Here is a 21,579-nt window from a genome sequence, read left to right as displayed (position 1 = left end):
TTTCAGTAGAAGAGTTTGGGAAAATGTAAAAATGAGTGACTATTTAAAAGCAAAGGAGCTATTTTATTTAAGTAAGTAAATAGCTTGCAAATGCATGTAGGCTAAACGTGTTTTATGACCTCTGATTCAGAGACAAGGCCATGTGTTCATCACATTTGGGCCTATAGCAAGGCAATGCATGCCAGTGCCTCTGATAGTTGAGTTATGGACTATGTACCTGAGTTCAGGTGAATGGAAGGTGGGTAGAATTAACATGAGATACTTCCAGGCTTGGCCTCTAAGTATACTACATGACTCTCTAGCCCTAGGAAAACACAAGTTGCAGATATTGGGTCCCTGAGTCACTATCTGGAAAAGAATCACCAAGGAAAACTACAATAACTCTGGTAGGCTGTGGGGTGAGTGAGAAATCAACTTTTTTGCCTTAGATCACAGAGATTTCTTGATATATTTGTTATTGTCACATAGCCTAGTTTATCCTGACTACTATAACCAGTATTGTTATATTAATTTACTCATAATATATCCATCCAATAATTGTTATATTGTTACAGTATTATCAATTGCTTTGTAGTCGTTCATTCTGTTTTTCTTTTAATCAGGGATGTGTTTGACAAGACACTGTTGTGCTTATTACTTGAATGTCTTCACTTATCTCTGGAGCATAGGATTTGGGCAAAGATAGCACATCCTAAAAGCATAATTTGTCCTATTGATAAGATCTTATATTCAACTACTGGGACCCATTTCCCAAGCTATTTCTTTGCTTTCAAGATCAAATTGCTCCTCTCTACATGTCCCTCAGAACACAGGCTCCTCAACGAGGCAGGTATTGATTGGCAAAGACAAAAAGAGAAAACACCTCTATTTCTTTCAATAAATAATTATACCTTCCAGTTATTTCTGACAGAATAGAACATGTAATATGAGTCCTTTCAGAGTCCTAGAGTCCAAGACTATAGAACTTAGAGGCAATCTACTTTATCCCTTATTTTCTTTACATACAAGGGCCTGCCCTCCCCTGTTCGTTTCTCTTCAGCATAAAACCATCAAAATTCCCTACTCTCCCCTTCACCACAGCTGGAGTTTTTCTGCTATTCTCCATGCATATAAAAGCACATTGCCAGATATATAACAGCACAGGTTTGTGGTCAGACAAATGAGCATTTGAAATCTATTTTTGACAATTGTTTCCTGTGTGATTTTGAAGATATTCAAAAATAAGAGCTTAGAATCCTTGTCAACTTAAGAAATTATTTGACCTCTTCAAGCCTTCTACGGAATGGGAGTGAAAATTACATTAAGTAACATACGTAACACACTTAATGCAGAGTTTGGCATATAGTCTTTAAGATTAATTATAATGACCAAAAAGTTAACTATCATCTAGGAGTACCCAATATATGCTGGGCACTTTTTTCTTTGTCTTTTTACAGATTATCGCTCATCCTTAAAAGTAGAACTTTCTGTGATGATGGAAATGTTGTGTATCTGTACGGTCCAATAGAACAGCCATCAACCAGCACATGTGGCTACTGAGCCTTTCCAATGTGGCTAGCTCAACTGTGGAATTTGTTTTCAATGTTATTTAATTTGAATTAATTTAAATTTAACTTAGCCACAAGTGATTAGTAGCTACACTATGGGTCAACATAGCCTTGGAAGAACAATCGGAACAGATACCACCTTCCTTTTATAAAACAGAAGAATGGTGTCAGAAATATTAGGTAAGTTATTTAGGATCACTCATCTACCCAATAAATGAGTTAGGATATTAGTCTAGCCATTCCTTGGCCATGCTTTTTTCATCTTCACTCTGTTGCTTCTGAGAATATTAACATTTATGGACCCTCAGCTCCCTCATGTGCAACACTTCTGCATTTATTTTAAGTAGCTTACCTTCTCTGAGACGTTGCTTAGCTCAGCTCTTTTCTCTCTAACTCAGGGATATTCTCTGTATTTTTCCATAGATACTCTCCCAACTCTTTCCCATATATTACCAGTGTCTGGGGAATTGTGACCTCACATTGTCAGCTGTGCTGTTATTATAATATGCTTCCTTATCCTGTATTAAACTTCAGCCTGATTCCATGTGTTATAAGTGGTTGAAATCAGATGAAGCTGCTAAAACAGTGCTCCCTCAGCGCATCAAAGTCATTGTCCAGCTATCAAAAGCATGGATAAGCCTATCTGACATTGTGGACACTGAGCTGCAAACAATGGGAAAGGGGTGACGAGTGGGGCGGGGTCAGAGCCCCTGGCCGGCCAACCCAGGAAATTGATGATGATGCTATGTGGTGATACTAGGACATTTTGTCAGAGCAGAATTCACTCACTCACTGAATGTGTTTTTGTTATCACTAACACATTTAGCTGAAAATAGTGTCTCTAAAACAGCGTCACAGAGAGCGAGAGATGAGCAGAAAAGGAAGGTAAGACTGGAAGATAACTGTACGGATGATCAAATATGAAAGCAGCACATTCTGCTTTGCAGACAAAAGCACTGTTCCCTCTTAGTTTGGAGGGTGCGACTTCCATCACGGCTCTGCAGGAGGCCACTTAGGAGGCAGGATAGTTCAGTGGAAAGAGTTCAGGCACTGGGCTCAGAAACTCAGCTCTGCCTGGCACTTCTAGGTGTCCATGCCTAGTTCTTTCTTCCTAACATCTATTTCAAACCTTGCTGGTTCTTCTTAAGCTTTTGCACTTTGTCGTCTTACTCCGTCACACTTAACAGATGCTATTTTCTCTACATTAAAGAGACATTAGAAGCCCTTGAAGCTACTAGAAGTTCTTCAAGTATCTGTCACTAAACTTACAAATTCACCCGCGTAGCCTTTCCTTCTTTCTTTCTGTTAAAATGATGATGCTTAGCTCTTTCTTCATAAGGTTAACCCCTCCGGCCTTCTCAGGGGCCTCACTCTGTTGATTTGACATTTTCTCCCCTGTACCTTCAGCATTTCCCTTTGTATAGACACGTTCCACCAGATTCTGAACCTGCTCAAGTCTGTCTCATTTGAAACACACACACACACACACACACACACACACACACACACACACCCCCCAAAACTTTCAACCACCCATTTCCCTTTTCTTCTCCTCACCTTCATGTTAATCTCCTCACATTCATTGCCAAAGTGACTGCCTCCGTGTCCTAATTCCACACTCATTCTTCAACTCAATGCAATTTAGATTTAATGCCACCATTCTATTGGAAATGTTCTTACTCAAGTCCCAAATACCAGCATTTTTTAATCAAAAGGGTACTTTTGGTCCTTTTTCTGAATAAACTCTCAGAAGGGTATACCCTCTTTTCTACTTTCTCCAGTAAATGCTCACCTCTCTAACGCCTCACACTCTTCTTTTATTTTTGCCATTGTGGCTGCTCCTTGTTAGTTTCCTTTGTGAAGTCCTACTTATCTAGCAATACCTAAAGTCAAAACAGGGAGAGGTGTTGATTCAATATGCCATATAAGTGCTCTTGGTACGTGGGACTCTACCCTACATGTTTTTCCCCCTCCTTTTAAACTTATCTCTCCCCTTCTTAAGGCTTCATTACTATTCTAAACTTTCTAGGTCAACATCTTTTACATGTCCAATGAGATCCAATCCAATACCAACTGAGTTCCAGGTCCACAAATACAATTGTTAGTAGACAACATTTTTTAAAGCTCAAATATCTAAAAGGAAACTCATCATCTTTTGAACTATCATAAAATATTCTCACTTTCCCCACAGTTGCCCAAGCTTTACATTTGGTAATTATGTTGGTCTTTACTTTCTTTTTTATATCTACATGCACTCAGTTACCATGTTTCCATAATTTCCTTTCCATTTCCAATTTCTACCATAGTTTACACTAGTCTCATCACTTCTCATTTGTATTACTGCAACCATCTCCCAAATTTTCTTTGTTTTCTTTATTATCTCTTGCTCTCTTTCAATCATTCCCAATATTATTTATAGAGTGATTCATTAAAGTAAAATTGAATAGGACATTCTTCCCATAAAATACTCATATGGCTTCCCATTGCCTGTTGTATGATTCAAATATGTTGTCTAGTCTTAAACGGCACTATAAAATCCATCCTCTTTCATAAGAGCTTCATCTCCTGCCTTTTGTCTACATGTATGCTAATTTCTATGCATCCAAACATCTTTAAGCCCTTCTATTACTGGTTAACTCTATTTTCCTAAGCTTAAGTGACTTTTAAGAGAAGACCACTCTTATTCAAAAGATACATTTTTGAACAGGTATATCACAGGACTCACTAATGCTAGGTCCCTACTTATAGAGCATCTCAATTTGGATCACTCTCCTTATTCCATTGGTGCACTGTGGATGAAGTCAGGTATGCCTTCCCTGAAATCAAGCACAAAAAGGAACTCAGAAGGCAGTGCTCTGGCAGTGAAGTGGCACAGGGACATCCTTGACCCTGGCAATACCTATCAGTTTTTAAGCAATATTTTTATAACTTTGGCCGAACAGGAAGTTTCTCACTCAGAATGGCACCTGGCCACTCACTCATTGGACAATCTAAACATGGAGACTTCAGATGCTACCTGGAAAAGAGGAAGTGATGATGCTAGCTACTGGCTGGCTTTTAGGCAAACTCTATTGTTGGCTACTGACATTACCATTGGTAATAGTAGTTGGCACAGGGAAGATGAAATTTAGATGACCAAAGGAGAGAAAGGACTAGAGACCAATACAACCCTGACTATTATCTCTAGCTGTGCTATGCCCTCATCTCTTGCATCATTTCCATGATAATCAAAGCACTATGAATGTGAAGCAGACTTCATGTCTTTTCATCACATTATGCTATTCATTCCCCATCAGATAAGGGTCTTAATGAATCATTTCTGCCCCTTGTGAGTATAATTGATCTTGGCAAGGATAATGGAAGAGCTCAAAAAACAGATTAGATACAAGTACGATACATTTTAAGATAATTTAAGTAGACTAGTATTCTGAAAAGAAGGTCCCTATATTCTGTAATCTGTGCCTTCTGAAAGACTATAACCATGTAAAATAGATATAACTAATAAGCAGGATAAAGCTGAAGAATGACATGTAAGACATTCCTCTCCCAACTATGATTTAAGCTGCTTGGGTATGTCATGGGAGCTGGGAGATGAACTCTCAGGAGGTGTTTGTCTTTGAAGGCAGGGACTTTAGTAGGAAGAGAGGGAGAGAGAAAATGACAAGCCTGGTAGGTGCCTGTGCCTTGTCTAAATCCCATTAACTCACCCCTGAGGTCTCTGGAGAGGGAGTATATCTCAGTGGTTAAAAATGGGGGCTCTGCATTTAGCTGACCTGGGTACCAAATTGAGTCCATTCATTTGCTGATTGTGAGACCCAGGGCACATAGCTTACCCATTCTGAGTTTTGTTTGTTATCTATTAAATGGGGAAAAAATATCAAAGGGGCAGTATGAGAAAGTCTTCCATGTTTAGGATGTAGCGCAGAGCTTGGCACAGAGTATGTACAGACTGCATATTAGCAATTAGAATTAGGGATTATGGAGAGAGAAGCTTCAAGCACAAACAGAGGAAGTGGCCCATAAGAGAGTCCCTAAGAGACAATCACAGTGGCTATAGCTTCTGTACTGTGTACGACATTGTGAGGGGTAAGGATCTCCAACCCTTATTCCCAGAAGGGAAGCCTGATTCTGGCATTGGCATCATTAGACATGCCAGGAGAAGCCCTGCCCTGGGGTAGACCCTGGTGTTCTCCCCCAGAGCCCCATACACATTGGCAGTGATGGGTATTCTGAACTGCTTGTGGGCAAATCTCACTGATAAGGGAAAGGAGAGTAAGATGCAGATTGGTGTGGGCAATCCCTCTCCACTCCCTGGTGGACTCGGGGGTCGTTAAAGATCCAGGCCAGCTGCTGTGGTGACAATCAAAGGAATCTGTGTTATTAAAGTGACTCTGTTTAGCCCCATAAATGAAAGGTTTCCCAAAATACAGGGGGTACGTATTTTAGTGTGGTGCATTGTCCCTTCTACTAGTTTCTCCAGACAAGTTTATAAATCAGAAGACTGCTTATTCCCTTGAGTCAAATCTTCCACAGTTTAGCCCACAAGTTGTTCTCAGTCTAACCCTAACACCACTTTTACCGCTTTATATTCTGACACTTAGTCTTAATAATGAGTGATCTGGCCACATGTGGACAATATACAGTTCTCAGGAAGTGTCTTGTTTTTTGCATCTCTCTCTGAGGTCTCTGCGTAGGCTATGTTCTCTTTTGGGAGTCCTTCCTCTCTTCCCACGCCTTGGGCTTCAATGCAGAAAAGACTGCAGAAAAGAATTGTTTCTGGGATCTCCCTTGATCTTTCCTTAATGCAGCTGGATCAGGGGCCCTCTCCTTTGCTCCCATCTGTTACATGTACAAACTACCTAGTACTTAGCACTTAACCTCCTTGTGAAAAAAATTATTTACATGCTTGTGTACTCTGCCTCAGAAACTTTCATTTGCTGTTTCTTCCACTTGAATGATATTACCCCAGATGCTCCATAGGGCTGCCTCCTTCTCACCATTCAGGTCAATTGTTATTTTTATAGAGAGGTCATTTACAATTCAAAATAAAGCAGACCTACCCTATGCTCAGTCATTCTCAATCTCTCTCTCTCTCTCACACTTGACCTTATTTTACCTGTACCTGACATTATCTTATTTATTTGATTATCAATTTACTGTCTCCCTGCAATCAGAAATAAAGAACCTTGAAGGCAGTGATTGTCAGTTTTGTTTATTGCTGCATCTCCAGCCCCTTTACAATACCCGGTGCCTAGTAACTACTCAATAAACATCTGTTGACCGATTGACTGACTGATACCCTCACTAGACAGTGAACTTTTCGGTTCATTTACATTCTCAGCACCTAGTACAAGGTCTGGCACATATTATAAGCTAAAATATATATTGATCAAATGCATGCCATTTTTAATTAGCCAATCAAGAACTGGTTCTGCACTGGGAGGTCAAGAAGGCAAACAGTTCTGTGGAGTGTAATTACTGGGGAGGGTGTGCTGTAGACACTGGCCAGAAGACAGTAAAGAATTGATTAAGATAGCAAAGAAAGGAAGCCAGTGCTATGAGCATAGTACAAGCTCAACATATGTTTATAACATTGACTTAACAAAACGTGTTTTATATTTCAACACTAATTCGCTTTTAAAAAAAAAATACCATTTGAAACCTGCCATAGAATCACCTGCTGCTTCATTCAATTGGGGGTGAGTTGCTGTGTGACAGGTGTCTGACAACATGCTAATAGCCAAATCTATTGAATCCACAATGTTGACTTTCAGGAACGCTTTCCTTTTCTGCCTTTGCCTTACCCCCACTTCATAAAAAGAATGCCACTCTCCTGAGAGTGTTACAATGGCAGTCCACAAATGAACCCTCTTCCTTTGAGAGAGACTAACTGTAGGGGAAAAGATAATTACTTAGTGCCTTTATCTGCAAATTATTTGTAATAAAATCTGAAATCACACCACAAGGTCTTTCATGAGGATGTCATAAATTAAGATGCATTGGCGTATCGGGTGCATCTGTTCCATTCTCTGGCCCTTTGTCTTCTGCAAAGAGCACACCAACCTCAATACCCAGCAGACAGCATTTACGCAAATGATGCTGTTGTCTATAGCATTAATATTCAGTGATTGTCTGTCATAGACACCTTACTGTACATCTGTTATGCAAATGTATGTTAATTCCAACTCCCTGACAGCTGCCTAGCTTCCCTCCCTAAAATGATCTTTTCCATTTTGAAGTTTGCAATCTGTTCCCAAAAATGTTAATCCAACAATTAGCTGAAATTGCTAAACAGAAATTGTACATGTTCAGTCTGAAATAGAAGGTAGCATCCTAAAATAGATGGTGAACCTTCTTCCCACGGCGTTTATTTTATATGTGCTCCCACACAGTGTAAACATTGATCTCTGCACAGCTTGGCTTGGGGCAAGTGGCAGGTTTGCCTACCCCAACCCGAGGATTTTGACAAGAAAGAATGGTATCACTGTTCTGTCATTCAAAGGATTCTGTCTTCCAAGAAGCTTTTAGTGATACACAGAATTTCTCTCCATGTCTGAAGCTTCTCTGTTTTCCCCATCAAAATAATTAGTATCAAGCACTTGGATATTAATAAATGACAACACAGAAGCATAAAGTGATGAATGATTGTGAAAAGAAATCTATGAGAGCATCTCATGAGACACAGAACACTGTAGACACTCTCTCTGTACATATCTGATGGATGTTAGATGGAGGATGCTTCCATATTTCCTACCTCTATTCTTTTTTAGAAATAGATGAAGGACTTTGGAACAATAATAGAACTATTCATTAAGACCTTGGAAGGAATTATGGTGCTTGAGAGAATAGAACTCAAGAGATAAATTACATTAAACATTTAATGAGAACCTACTAAGACCAAATAAACACATATGTTGGACCTACTATGTGCTAGTCTCCATGATGGCCACACAAGTTACCGTGTTTCCCCAAAAATAAGACTGAGCTGGACAATCAGCTGTAATGTGTCTTTTGGAGCAAAAATTAATATAAGACCGGGTCTTATCTTACTATAACATAAGACCTGGTCTTTAATATAATATAATAATATAATATAATATAATATAATATAATATAATATAATATAATATAATACCAAGTCTTATATTAATTTTTGCTCCAAAAAACACATTAGAGCTGATTGTCCGGCTAGGTCTTATTTTCGGGGAAACACGGTACCTCTCAACACTCTTGTGAGGTATCAGATTCAGCCCATTTTAATCATGAGAATCAAAGTGAGGAGTGACTTCTGCAACCCATACAGCTGACCCCCATCCAGTATTTATTTTTTCCAGTTTTCTTTACTGAGGAAGCACACCAGACAAATGGAAAACTACAGAATGTGTGCTGTGAAGTAGAAGTCACAGGTTTTCACAGGGCTATTTCTGACTCTGTTCTGAATCGATATCTGATGTCTGGTCTTTTGGAAAATCTCAAGCCCAACTAAGGGAAATGGACTTGAATCTGGTATGTTCCAGCAAGCCTGAGGACTGTTTCTTCAGGGATATTAACCGATGGGTTTCCTCTCTTACTGTAAGAGTCCGTCTCTAAAATGGTGGTTCTCAAGTTTCTAGTCTAGTCTAACGTTTTTTCTTTGCAATTTACTTCTGCATTAGTAATGAGACAATGGGTGACTAAAATATATTGAAAATATCTTGGCTATATGATAAAAACCCTTCACTAATTTTCAGTGACTCTATCATTAAGATGGATACGGTAAAATAAACGTGCATTAATTTTTACCGGAGGCTTTTTTATTATTAGTTTAAGAGATTCCAAGATTTTCAAATGTTATAATTACATTTTATTTCTACTTCATTCCAATAAACTCGAGCTTAGATTCTATAATGAGTTGTTATAATTTCTCATTTAAATTCTATTTGAGTACGCTAAGGTTGCAAAATCTTATAAATTATTCTGAGGTATCAAACGCAGGTTTATGTAGCTTTATTTAGATACTGGATCTTTTTAAAGCTAGCATATATAGAGAATTCAATATAAGGCACTATCTAATTAAGTTCTAGTGTTATATTTGTAAAAATGGGGGATATAATGGGGTAGAATATTTTGTCCTAAGTCATATGGTTAGTAAGCAGGATAGCTGACGTTTCATCCTAGATTGAATCTCTTACTTACTTTTTATATTGCCAGTCCATATACTATCTTCTTAATTATTTTTTAAAAGAAGATACAATTATAATAAAGTGTCAAATGTATCTTCTAAATATTGGCTGGTGTAATAAAGTTATTTTTGTGTGTACTATCTTGACCCAGTTTGAAGGTTCTGGCTAGAGGCTGGTCAGTTCTCTTTAGTGGGCAGCCAATTAAGACCCTCACCCTCTTCCTTTATCAGGATATCATACTTCAGACCATGATACACCTGCTTTAATTGTCCCAGGGCCAGGAACCAGGCGACCGTGGACAGCCCCTATGCTCCTGACCCTGCTGAAATTGTTGATGCCAGCCAACGCTAAGCTGGCTTGCCCTGTCTTTCCTACTCCTCCCTGCAGGAACCACAATAAAATATATGGTTACAGTTCCCCTCTCTCCTTGTCAATGACTCGGGTACACACCCATGTGGTCCTGCGTGGCTTGCTGATGTTCTCTGCAGTGAATGGCCAGCGTAATGAAATGGGAACCCGTCTTTGGTTTCTTCTGCTTGATCTACATCTGGCTACATCATCATACCTCAGTCAAGGTCGTATGGTTAAAACAGGTGGTAGGAGGTTTCGAGGTAACAAATCCACCTGACTTTCCTCACTGCAACTCACTCAGGAGTTCAGAAAGCCTGCCACATCTGGCCTCAGGGCCAGTGAAGGGCATCCCTCCAAGGCTTGTTTGTGCTTATCTGTAAAGAGATGGTGGTAATTTCCATCTCAAAAGAGTTGGTGTGAGGTTCCAATGAAAGACCATATGCTACAAAATCTTAGCACTATGCTTGACTCATATTAGGTGCTTACAAAGCCTGTCCAAAGAAAGAAGAGTGGCACATATCTAGTATACGAGGTGGAGTAGCAGCATCTTTTAAAAACTTTTTAATTCTCTTAGTTTCAGGTGTACAAAACAATGTAATAGACATTTACACCCCTCACAAATTGATAATTCCCCTTCCCCAATCTACTGCCCCTCTGACATCATATATTGCTGTTACAATTCCACTGATTTCTTCTGCTGTACCCCACTGTGGAGTACAGCCTATATGTATATGTGTGTGTGTACTTCTGTTTTGTGCTTTACAAAGAACTTTCCTAGTTATTGTCTCATTTGTTTCACTAAAGTCCCTGCTGATGCGAGAAGTTCTTCAATGAAATCCATTTTAAAGAAAGGAAAACTGAGGCGTAAAATGATTAACTGCATTGTCTGACATTGCCTGCTTGAACTGAAATACTAAGTTGCTCAATAGAAATCTCTGTGGTTATTCATCTAAGCCAGGTCGCATTTTTGGTGGAAGTGAGCTGCACTGCGTAGTAGGTACAACTCTGCAGGGGTCAAGGAAACAAAGTCAAGATCACAGTTCTGCATTTCTATGTGAAAATGATGTCTTCTCCTTTACCCTTTGCAACAACCCATGATGCTGAAGTGACACGATTCATCATTTGTACCTTTTATTCTCTTTTGTATTGAACAAATTATTTCATAGGACATACGTCCTCTAATCTTTTCCTGTTGGGGATTTGGAGTGGTTTTTGCTGTACGACTATTTAACCCTTATTCTCTGGGTTTCTGACCAAGGCAGTTATACAAACCATGACTCGTCAGATGAGAGATAAAGGGCGCGGTAGTGCTAGTTGGACTTTTAGCTCATGATTCAAGGCTCCATATATATAATGGAGTGTGAGAATGAGGTTTGGAGCTGGAGTCTATTCCTTTGTAGCTACTCCTCAATAGATAGAAATGCCTGAGCTTCAAATGAGGCCACAGATACCTGCCCTCCCTGGGAGGAAAATCATACCCAAGTCAACTCCGGACAAGCAAGGATGACCGCAGGTGGATAATGATGTTTGGGGCCATTAGTATAACATGCTGCAGTCAATGTCCTACATTTACAAATCAGCACCTTGACCTCACTTTGAAGGAGCTGCTAACGGAAGAATGAAGCAAAACATGGGGAGAAAACATGGGGAGAAGGGCAGAAGTTTCCCTCCAGAAGAAATGCAGGGAAAGTGTCTGTTCCCTGTATTCACAAGGAACGTTTGAGGCAGGAGGGGTGGAAATTAGTATCCCCATTGTAGAGGTGAAAGACATTTAGACCCAGAGCAATTTTCTGACTTGCCCAGAATATTCCTATTGTAAAGAGTCACAGCCAAGCCTCAAAGCTAATTTTTCTGACTCTTGTTTTATAGGTTCTTTCCACTTCCCCAGATGGTGTCTGTGGGTTTGGCTCTCACTTTCAGGCTTCACTGACCCTGGATGATGGACAAGGATTTGCTCTGGGCATCTGAGCCCGGGCTGAGGTGCAAGTGCCAGACTCACTGTGAGCTTTCCATCCACTCTTGCTACAGTTCAATAGAGCCTCCCCACACTCTCCCCACAATGCACTGCCTACATTGGGATCATGATTTATCCCACAGACAATGGACCAGAAGCATCCCTTCGCTGTGAGGCCACTCTCAGAGGGCAAGGTCCCTCCTGGCTGACGTGGGTGTCACACTTGAGTCCTTAGAATAAGAAAGCAGCTGGAAAGAGAACACAAAATGGAAATGCAGCCACAGCTCAGACTTGGCAGTGTCTCTCTCTTCCTGTTGTGGATTGGATCTCCCTTCTTCTCCTCTGGCACCAAATCCGGAGACTTTTGTTTATTTGTTTGTTATTTTACTTGCATTAGGCATCCTCTTATTGGACGCCAATGAGACCAGCCATTGCCTGGCTAATCAAAAAGGTCAGTTAAATAGGAGAAGCATAAGAAATGACGCACGACTACCTTAAATCTTTTATTTTAACGTAGAATAGTGTGCACTCATTCAGCAACGGTTTAATGTAAAGGCAAGATCTGCCATTCAGCTACAGGGCTCCTGATTGGATTGCCACATTACATTTCCTGTGTAAGCCTCCTTCCTAATGAATTCGTTATGACTTCCAGTTTCATTTTCCTTAATGTGGACTACGATTTGAAATCATTTGTGAAGTAATATGAATTCAGACTCTCTGTAGATGACAACTGTTTATTTTCCACTTGTTTATTGAGTTTTGACACAACTTTATCTGATATCCTTCTAGTGACTTAGCACTATTCATTCTATGCAAAGCATTACATTCACTTGGTTTAAATAGAAAAAAAATAGAATTAGAACAAATTTGTTCTCGTGAGAAGAATGTGGGGTGGGGTTTTTAAGACTTTGATAGAATTGGCTTCACCACTTTCCAGGAGAACATGCTTCAGTAAAGCGCTTCACCTCAATGAACCTTAGTTTCTGGTGACAAGCACAGTGATGAGTGACTACTTTGCAACGCTACTATGCAATTTCAATGAGTTGATGCTTGTGAAAGAATTTGGATGGTTGAAGATGAAAAATTATAAGAGAACGTGGGAGAGAAGGACACTACAGGAAGCCACAAACGGGCATGAGGTTGGCTGTCCCTCTCTGCAGATTTCCCTCTTGCCAGCAGAGGCCAGAGCTACAGACATGGAGACATTAAATAGCCATCTCATTAGTGCATGCAGAGCACTGCAGAAGGGCAATGCCTGAAACTTCAGTAAGAGTAAATCTTGGACCACTAGAGAGAGTGAGGACAATGTGCCCTGTCAGGACCAATTCTTCACTTAGGTTATATCAGGAAGGAGAATCAGTATCATGGATAGAAAGAAAAAAAAAATCACTGGAGACTTCCTGACAGGATTCTTGACTGTGGTCATGAAGCATAGGTAGATATGGTTGAGTTTTGGGGATTGATGGTGGTACTTCAGGTACCAATAAGGGAGCCAAACAAGAAAATTGTACCACGCATCTCAGGGAGAACCACTGAACACAATCTTGAGTAGCTTTTTCTTAGCCCCATCCTAAAGAATTCCTCCCAAAGAGGGAAGGACATTTCTGGCAGTCTAGATCATATTGGAAAGACTATTCATGGGAATGCATTCTAGAACCAGCTAGATATATTGTTGGCAGTAAGAATGATACACTAACTGCAAACGGTTTAGAGACGCACGAAGATAATACGTTTCCATCGGAATGTAGAACCAGGCATACAACGACCAGGCATTCTCAGAAAAAGCCCTCTTCCTTGGAATACATATTACCTTCAGAGTAATGGTTATATCTAGAGAAAGGGAGAAAAGGGTTTAAGGAGGGGCACAAAAACAGTTGCAACTACACATAATCACGTTGGTAAATAGATGCAAAAAAAAACCTCAAAATTATCACATGTCACTTCTCCTCATTGGGTACATTGTTATAGTGTGCTGTACAATTCTCTGCATGTTTGAAATATTTTATAATAAAAATATGGAGAATTCAGAGGTATTTCAAGTTTCTGGTCCTGCTTGTATACGGAGCACAGGTTTTCTGGTGAGCTGTGAATTGGCATGAAGAAAACACATGATCACACAAACACTCACATGTGTAAATTTACTGGAGCATCATTATATTAAATGTCCATTCTAATTGGCCCCAAACCCAAATCCTAACAGCAATGAGGTGGCCACACAGGGGCAGAGGTAGCACTAACTCAACATGGCTTTCCTTGGTCCCCAGAATCCCTGTTGTTTTCTCAAAGCTGTCTGTGTCACCCTTGCAAGGGTGGGTATTGCAGGATTTATAAAGTTCAATTTTTACCAAACAACTGTCCTCTTTATACAAGACCTTACAGCATGCTTCTAGGGATACTTCCACCAATACTGCATGTGTTTCTTTTAAAGAGATGTTCTCCAATGTTGACGTTCCTCTTTCTAGAACCAAGCTCTGAGTCTGAAAGATTCCATACTTATTGAGGAGAGAAAAGGGGTCAGTGCCACCCCAGAATAACTCTACCCTCAGGTTTCCAGTAGTATGGAAAACACCTTTCACAACCTTTTAAACTGAAGGTCAACAGGGAAAACGGTATACTTTTTCCTAAAAATTTTGAACCTCAACATTGTTTTATAGAAACTTATAAACAATGTAGATCTTTAAACATAATTTACCTATGGCATGATTCCAGTTTTATCAAAAATTTTATGTGTGAATGAGTACATTTATGATCTATAATAAGACTAGAGAAAAGCTGAATGAACATATTAACAGTTATAATATTATGTCTTTGTGGTGAGTTTATCGATACATTTTTATTGCTCATTTCTTATTTTTTTAATTATTAAATAATTTTATGTTTTATGACAAAAAACTATATTGCTTTATAGAAACATACATCGTATAGGTATTTAACAGAACACACAACTTTGATAAAAAAACATAAAAAACATATCTGTATTGCTTATGTGTTCTATGAACAATATAGAATTTAATAAAATAAAAATCACATGTCTCCTAAATTGATTCAGAGATTAAAGGAGGGGTAAGAATTAGAAATATCTGCTGTGCCTGTTTCTTCATTATAAACAATGGCAAGTTTATATTTTAGCCTTGTCTTTTTTGTTTCTCTGCCTTCTTTTTTCAAAATGGCAATATTAAAAAATTCAGCATTCATTACCTCCTTTGTCTTCAAGACAAGCTTCTATAAAACCAATTTCCTGTGGAAGTCCTAGGAGAGCGTCGACATGGATGCTACTGAGAAGCGGAAGAAAGATTAGGATCGTCGCACCGTCACCGCGAGCGCCATCTGGATGGGACCGGGGCTTCTCTGTAGACCAGCGTCGGCTACTCATCCCTTCATCACAGATCCAGACCTGACAGATTTCTAATACAAACAGCCACCTGGAAGCGTAACTCAGCCCAAACCCAGCTGAGCTTTCATTCTGTGGTTTTATTCTCTTGTATTTCGATGTCCAGCGGCTCTTCTTCCGGATGTCAACTTCTGAATTCCCTGACTTATGATTAGTACCAGGGAACTGCAGTGATTCCCGAAAGCCTGCCGCACTGGGTACATTGAGGTCTTTCCTGGGTCCCTCACGGTTCATCACTTTTCCCTTTCTTTTTCCCAAACCACATTTATTTCTAAGCACTTTCCTCCATTCATTCTTAAATCTTAGAATTTAAACTCTCAAGTATATTTACATTTAAATGGAGTGCTGAGGCCCTTTGGCATTTGAAAAAGCTTTCAAGATTTTTAATGAACTTCTAAAAGGTTCTTGAATTGAAGCTTTGCCAAGAGTAGGTCTATTCTGAAAAAAATGGGAAGTCTGGGTTCGATTTAGAACTAGCCAGTCATCAGTCCAGGACAAATTGGAGCCTTGGAAAATCTGCAATTGTCCTCCGTCTTAGCTTCATACTCAAGGCCTTTGCTGACGGGCCTTGTCTACTTTATCAAGCTCATCTCTCACCCACAGGAGCCAACCTAGTCTGCCTTTTCCTTCCCAGATGCCCCAGTATTTCCATTATCTTTATCTCACCTCTTACTTTCACCTTGGCCTGGGACGCCACCCCTTTACCAACTATCTTTTTAAAATTCATGGGCTAAGTTCAATATCAACTCCACCATGAAACTGCTATCTTGCTTGTGGGTGATTTCGAGAAAAGTACATAAATTCATCCCCAAGATGCCTGATTTGATGTTTTACATGAGCCCCCAGAAGCCATTTAATGTACTACAACTCTATTTCCATAAAATGAAGTTTCTGATTTCTTTTGCATGACTTCCAAATCATGTTATTGAAGCTCCGGGGATGTAATCAGTGTCTCTATAGCTCTGTAAGTTAGGGGAAGCTACAGACCTTCTCTCTGCCCCAGAATTTTCATCTGGGTCACGGTTTTATTAATACAGCATTGCTGAAAGGATTGTGATGGGGGTTAAGTGAGGAAATCTATGTAAAATCTTAGAACACTACCTGGCAAATGTTAACAGCTCAGGAAAAAAAACCAAAAGGTAATTATTTTTATTGACAATGCTCTCTTCCCTGCTTCATGCTTATTGGGATAAACTCAGTATAGAATTGCATGTACCTGTACAGGTTCCTTGCTTCCCCAGACATTATGTACAAGGACTATATTCTCATAAGGCCAAAGACACACATGGTACATTATAAGCTTTTAATACATTATACATGCGATATAATCAAATTAAACCCTGAAAATACATATCAGTTTTGGTCTATTTTTAATGACTCCATACTGCTGTTATCTCAAAATGTCAACAAATAAAACTAAAGAATGCAAATGACAATGTTTGACTCTGAAATGAGAATGAATTTCACTTACCCGCCCCCTCCACTCTACTACTTCTTGTGGAAAATGGAAAAAGACCCCCAAATAACATACTCGCCCCTTTAACTTGTGGCTGATTTATTTTTCTTTGGAAGGCAGATGACAACAGGGTGTGTGTTATAGACAGATGACATTTCTTTTTCTAATTTAGATGAGAGAACTATGAAAAATTGGTATTTGGTTGAGCATACTGGGCTGTTCCAAACAAAGACTTTTGATCCTGAATGTAGACCTGCGGGGACTCTATATTTCAGATTGATGGATGAAATTGTCAGCATCATATTTTCATTAGTTTTTGTTCTCCTGTTCTAGGTGCCAAATCACCATTAAATCACAGATACTAAATGATGAATAAAGTAAAACATCTATGAATTAGAAATGACTCCTTTCTTTTTTTATTCAGTTTTCTCATCTCATGCTACATTTTTCATTATTCCTTCAGTTTTCCCAGTTTCCTAGTACAGCTTTCTTTTTGAACTTTCTTTAGATTCCTTACATATTAATGGAGGCAGCATAGGGAAACAAAATGGCTTTGAGCTGAAAGTAAACAAACCTGGTTTGGGTCTCAGATTTGCTTTCCACTTGCTTTGCGACCTTGAGAAACTGTTTCCTCACCTTTCAATAAACAAAATGTACCACATAGTCTCTAAATGCCTTGCAACTCTAACTCTACTACTTCTGATTTTTATATAGAGATTTGCCCCCTGGATACGCTATTCTGAAAAATGAATCTTATCTCAACTTTTTTTTTTTTTGGCCATTACTTTAATTATGTCCCTTTCTTCTTTATTTTCTACCCAGGATTGTTTTCAAGATTAAAGAAATAACCTGCATTAAATTACCTAGCATAATCTTCCTTCTTTTTAAATATTTTCTTCATGCTTCCATCTCCCATTCCTCTGTACATCCTTGTTTTTATTTTTCTTTCTATTCCAAAGCCCTCTTTTATTCTCTTATTGTTTCATAGCTTCAAATTTAATTCACTAGTAAGTTCTTTCATAATTTTATTCAACAGGTATATAGCTACAATGGGCCAGCCATTAAGTGATTTTGCCATTTTGGAGGAGTCAATAAATAAAATTCCCATTCTCTGCCTGAGCTTGGAACCAGTTGTGAGATAGATTAAAATAACCTGAGAGATGAAAATCAAAATATCCTGATAAAGCTGTTGGAAAATGTTGCTTTTATTTTAGTGTGTTAGCCAAGTGACCAAAGGAGGGAAGTGACATATCCACACATCCTTCTCCCAGATTCATTAATCAGCTGAGTTTCTTTTCTGTCCCTCAGAAAAAATAAGTGTGGGAGTAGAATTGGGGTGGGGCCAAGAAAGAGGCCAGGTGTTACTGATACAGGTCCTGCCCCAGGGGAATATGAGGAGTGGGGGTCTCCAGTGTCCACTACCACAAGGGACTGGACACACGGCCATCAATGAGACAGCTAGAGCCCCAGTATTGTGGGTTTATAGTTTTCTGAAGAAGATAGAGCTTAAACTGTAGTGAGAAATGGGATGGTGTGTAATACAGAAATAGGGCCCGCCATAGGAATGTAAGACAGGGAAGCTTATTTTCTCTGGGGAGTCAAAGAAAGCTTCTCCTAGGGAGTGATATATGATCAAAAGCCTAAAGATGAGAAAGAACAAGACACAGAGCTGCTGCTGATGAGATGAGAAGAGGCTTCCAGGCAATGGAAAAAGCACCAGAAACTTGTGGCCCATTTGGAGAGCTGAAGTATTGCCAGGGACTTGACAATGAGTGTGAACTGCACTGGATGACGAGGAAGGGCATGGCAGAGCCTGGATCATGCAAGGTAGAACTTAGGCTATACCCTAATGACACGGAGAAGGCACTGAGGGATATGAAGCATCTGTAAGACACCCAAGTGGAGATGTCCATTCAACAGCTGTGCCTGGATATCTGAAGAGACGACCATGTAGGATATATACAAACTTGAAAATCACTGGCAAGTAGATTATTACTGGATCTCAGAAAATGGATATGGTTGCTTACAGTGTCAACATCATGAGACCAAAGGAGAGTCTATGAATAATCGCTGAGAATCACCAACGTTTCATGGTTGGGTAGTAGAAGCTAGAAAGCTAGTACCAAATCAGGAAGCCAGAGAATGGAGTGTTTGGAGATGAGAGACATCACCACTGTCTGATGCTTCTAAAAGGTCAAGAAGGAGGATGAGTTAACAAAGTACACAAACACATTTTAATCTGCACCCATTTTATTCCCGGCCTTATTTCCCACATTCATTTCTTTATTGTTCACTTATTGATTCATGCTAAAATATTTAGGCTGAAAAGCTTGTCCCAGAAACACTCTTAAACCCAGCCCAACTTGGCTCCCTCACATCCACTGCTCTATTGAAGTTGATTCCACTTGTGTCACTAGAAATATTTACTAATGTGGGTTTGTGAATTAAGGATGGAAATTTCAAATACTTTCAATTTAATGGTTTTAAATGTTTTTGTAAAGTAGAAGAAAGTGATATCTACTAAGAGTGAGAGGAAAAGGGAGGGCTCTGACTTTACAAAGGTTGGAAGAGCAGGATAACTATAAATACACGAGAAAAGATTTCTGGGCAGGGTTTAAATTTAAACTGAGATTAGGTTCAGTTATTTTACAGTGGCAAAACTCATTCGGTTGGAGGCTCCCCGGGTCACATGAGGGTGAAGTATTTGGGGCAGGTCAACGGTATGCTGATGAATGGAAACTAGACTTGTGGTAGTGAACACGATATAGTAAATACAGATGTTATTTATAATGTTGTACACCTGAAAATTATATAATGTCATAAACCAAGGTTACCTCAATAAAAAATACATTTAAAAATCAAGGTGAAGTATTGGAATTCGTCCATCTTCAGAATTTTTCAATAAGATACATAAGTGAACAAAATGAAAAACAAATACATGTAAAGTTTAGTGTGGACATGGGTATAAAGAGAAGACCTTTAAAAATACGACCTGAGGAGTCCACTGAATGAGGGGAAAATGGTATTTCTGGTAGATAAAATGGCACATGAATGTATCAATGTATGGGATCCTTCAGAGATGTACGATTCATTTAGGAAAAGTAAATTGCTTCTTATAGCTGATGAATAAGTACTTGTGGAGACCCCATTGCAGGTGAGTTTAGAAGGATAGGAGGAATGGGACTCACGAAAGGCTTTATGTCCTTAGCAGGGGGTTGCATATTTTATAAAAATTAAAAAAAAAAAAAGACAAATATAGGGGAAAAGTATGAGTTTTCTTTCAGAAGCAAGGGAATTATATTACTATGTTTGATTAATTCAAAATAATACCTGAAATATTATGCATTGTGTCTAAGAGAATATTTCCCAATGCAAAAAAAATATTAAACTACTCTGAACTGGACTCAGCTGTAGTTAGCCTGACCTCTGTATATCTCAAGTAGATGTTTTAGCTAAAATAAGAGATCAGTTTATAGGACTGGATATACGAAATGATTGATACGAGGTACTTGCAACCTTATATAATTTTTGAATATATGTTCAGTTAATATTCAGTCTATGGAAAAATGAAGAGTGATAAAAAGAGCTTTAAAGACAAATTCCATATTTTAAATTTATTTCAAGTATTTTATAGCTTTATTAGCACCCTAAAGAAATAAATGAATGAAAGAAAATCCGAACTATAGCCTTAGCAATGAATGATAACCTAATATGAATTGGAAAAGAGAGAATTCCATTTATAGTTAAGTGACAAATACATAGCTATATGAAAATTATCACTTTTGCAATGAAGTCGAAGACAAAGCTTTACAATAAGTATAGTCTCTACATGAAATGGAGAGGGTATTCAGCAGTATGTGGGGTTCAGTGAGTTAAATGCTCAATTTAGTAAATTTTGTCATATGGACATTATACCTCAATAAATTTGTTTTCAAATGTGTTAAAAATAAATAAAACTAGTGCACTTCTGTCTTACCTTCACCCCTCAAAATGAAGGAAAAATAATTTCATCAGGTAGCTGAAAACTTTTTAAAAATGTGAGAGGTTTTTCTCTTAACCAATCAATATAGGATTCTGGGATCTTTGAATCTTGGAAAACTGGAGAGAGAGATAGAAAGAGATAGAGAGATACGTAGATAGATAGATACATGGATTGACAGATAATAGAGACATAGATGATAGATAGGGAATTTAGAGTGACTCATTTACCTTTTTCTGATATCAATTTTAGTTCATAAATTTGTACATTCTTTATTCTGTGTTTTAACTACCCAGTTTTTCTACTTTTTATCTATTATTCTTATGGTGTGTTACACCTCACTTTCTCTTTTATGCAAGGGAGTTAAAGGTCTTCTTAAGATAATAATTCCACCTAAAATATACTGTTTTTAAGCAAAATTTGTATATGTAGAATGTGATATGTAAGTGAGAACCGAGAAAATACAGTATTATTGCAAATCATTTAAAAAAAAAAAAAAAAAAAATACGACCTGGAGAGAGAGCATAGTAAATGTAGTAGTTTCTTGTGGGTTTCAAGTCATTAGATACTCCGATGAGGTACAGACTAAAATGTAGATTAGCAGGGACACGCTAAGGTCAGTAGCTTATGAAGAGGAAGTGTGGGGTCTGCATCAGCAAGCTCCCAGGCAGAGCAGTTTCCAGTTATAACATGTTGGATGGCCCTGGGGATGGTCGTTACGGGATGGGAGGGAAGGTGA

The 21,579-nt window shown here is 38.7% G+C and overlaps 1 long non-coding RNA gene across 1 annotated transcript in view; it reads left to right on the top strand.

The window, feature by feature from the left end:
* LOC141569205 (uncharacterized) overlaps positions 1–15,573 on the top strand; it is a 50,416-nt gene extending 34,843 nt beyond the window's left edge. Inside the window, exons 4-6 of the long non-coding RNA XR_016019174.1 lie at positions 303–398; positions 1,437–1,727; positions 11,930–15,573. This is a non-coding gene — a long non-coding RNA (uncharacterized LOC141569205). The remainder of the gene's footprint in view (positions 1–302; positions 399–1,436; positions 1,728–11,929) is intronic.
* Positions 15,574–21,579: the final 6,006 nt, after the last annotated feature.

Source organism: Rhinolophus sinicus, chromosome 1 (genome assembly GCF_057876585.1).
Source record: "Rhinolophus sinicus isolate RSI-liver-muscle chromosome 1, RSI-T2T, whole genome shotgun sequence".
NCBI lineage: Eukaryota > Metazoa > Chordata > Mammalia > Chiroptera > Rhinolophidae > Rhinolophus > Rhinolophus sinicus.
Note: the sequence above shows the minus strand (reverse complement) of the source record. Positions and strands in the feature narration are given on the sequence as shown.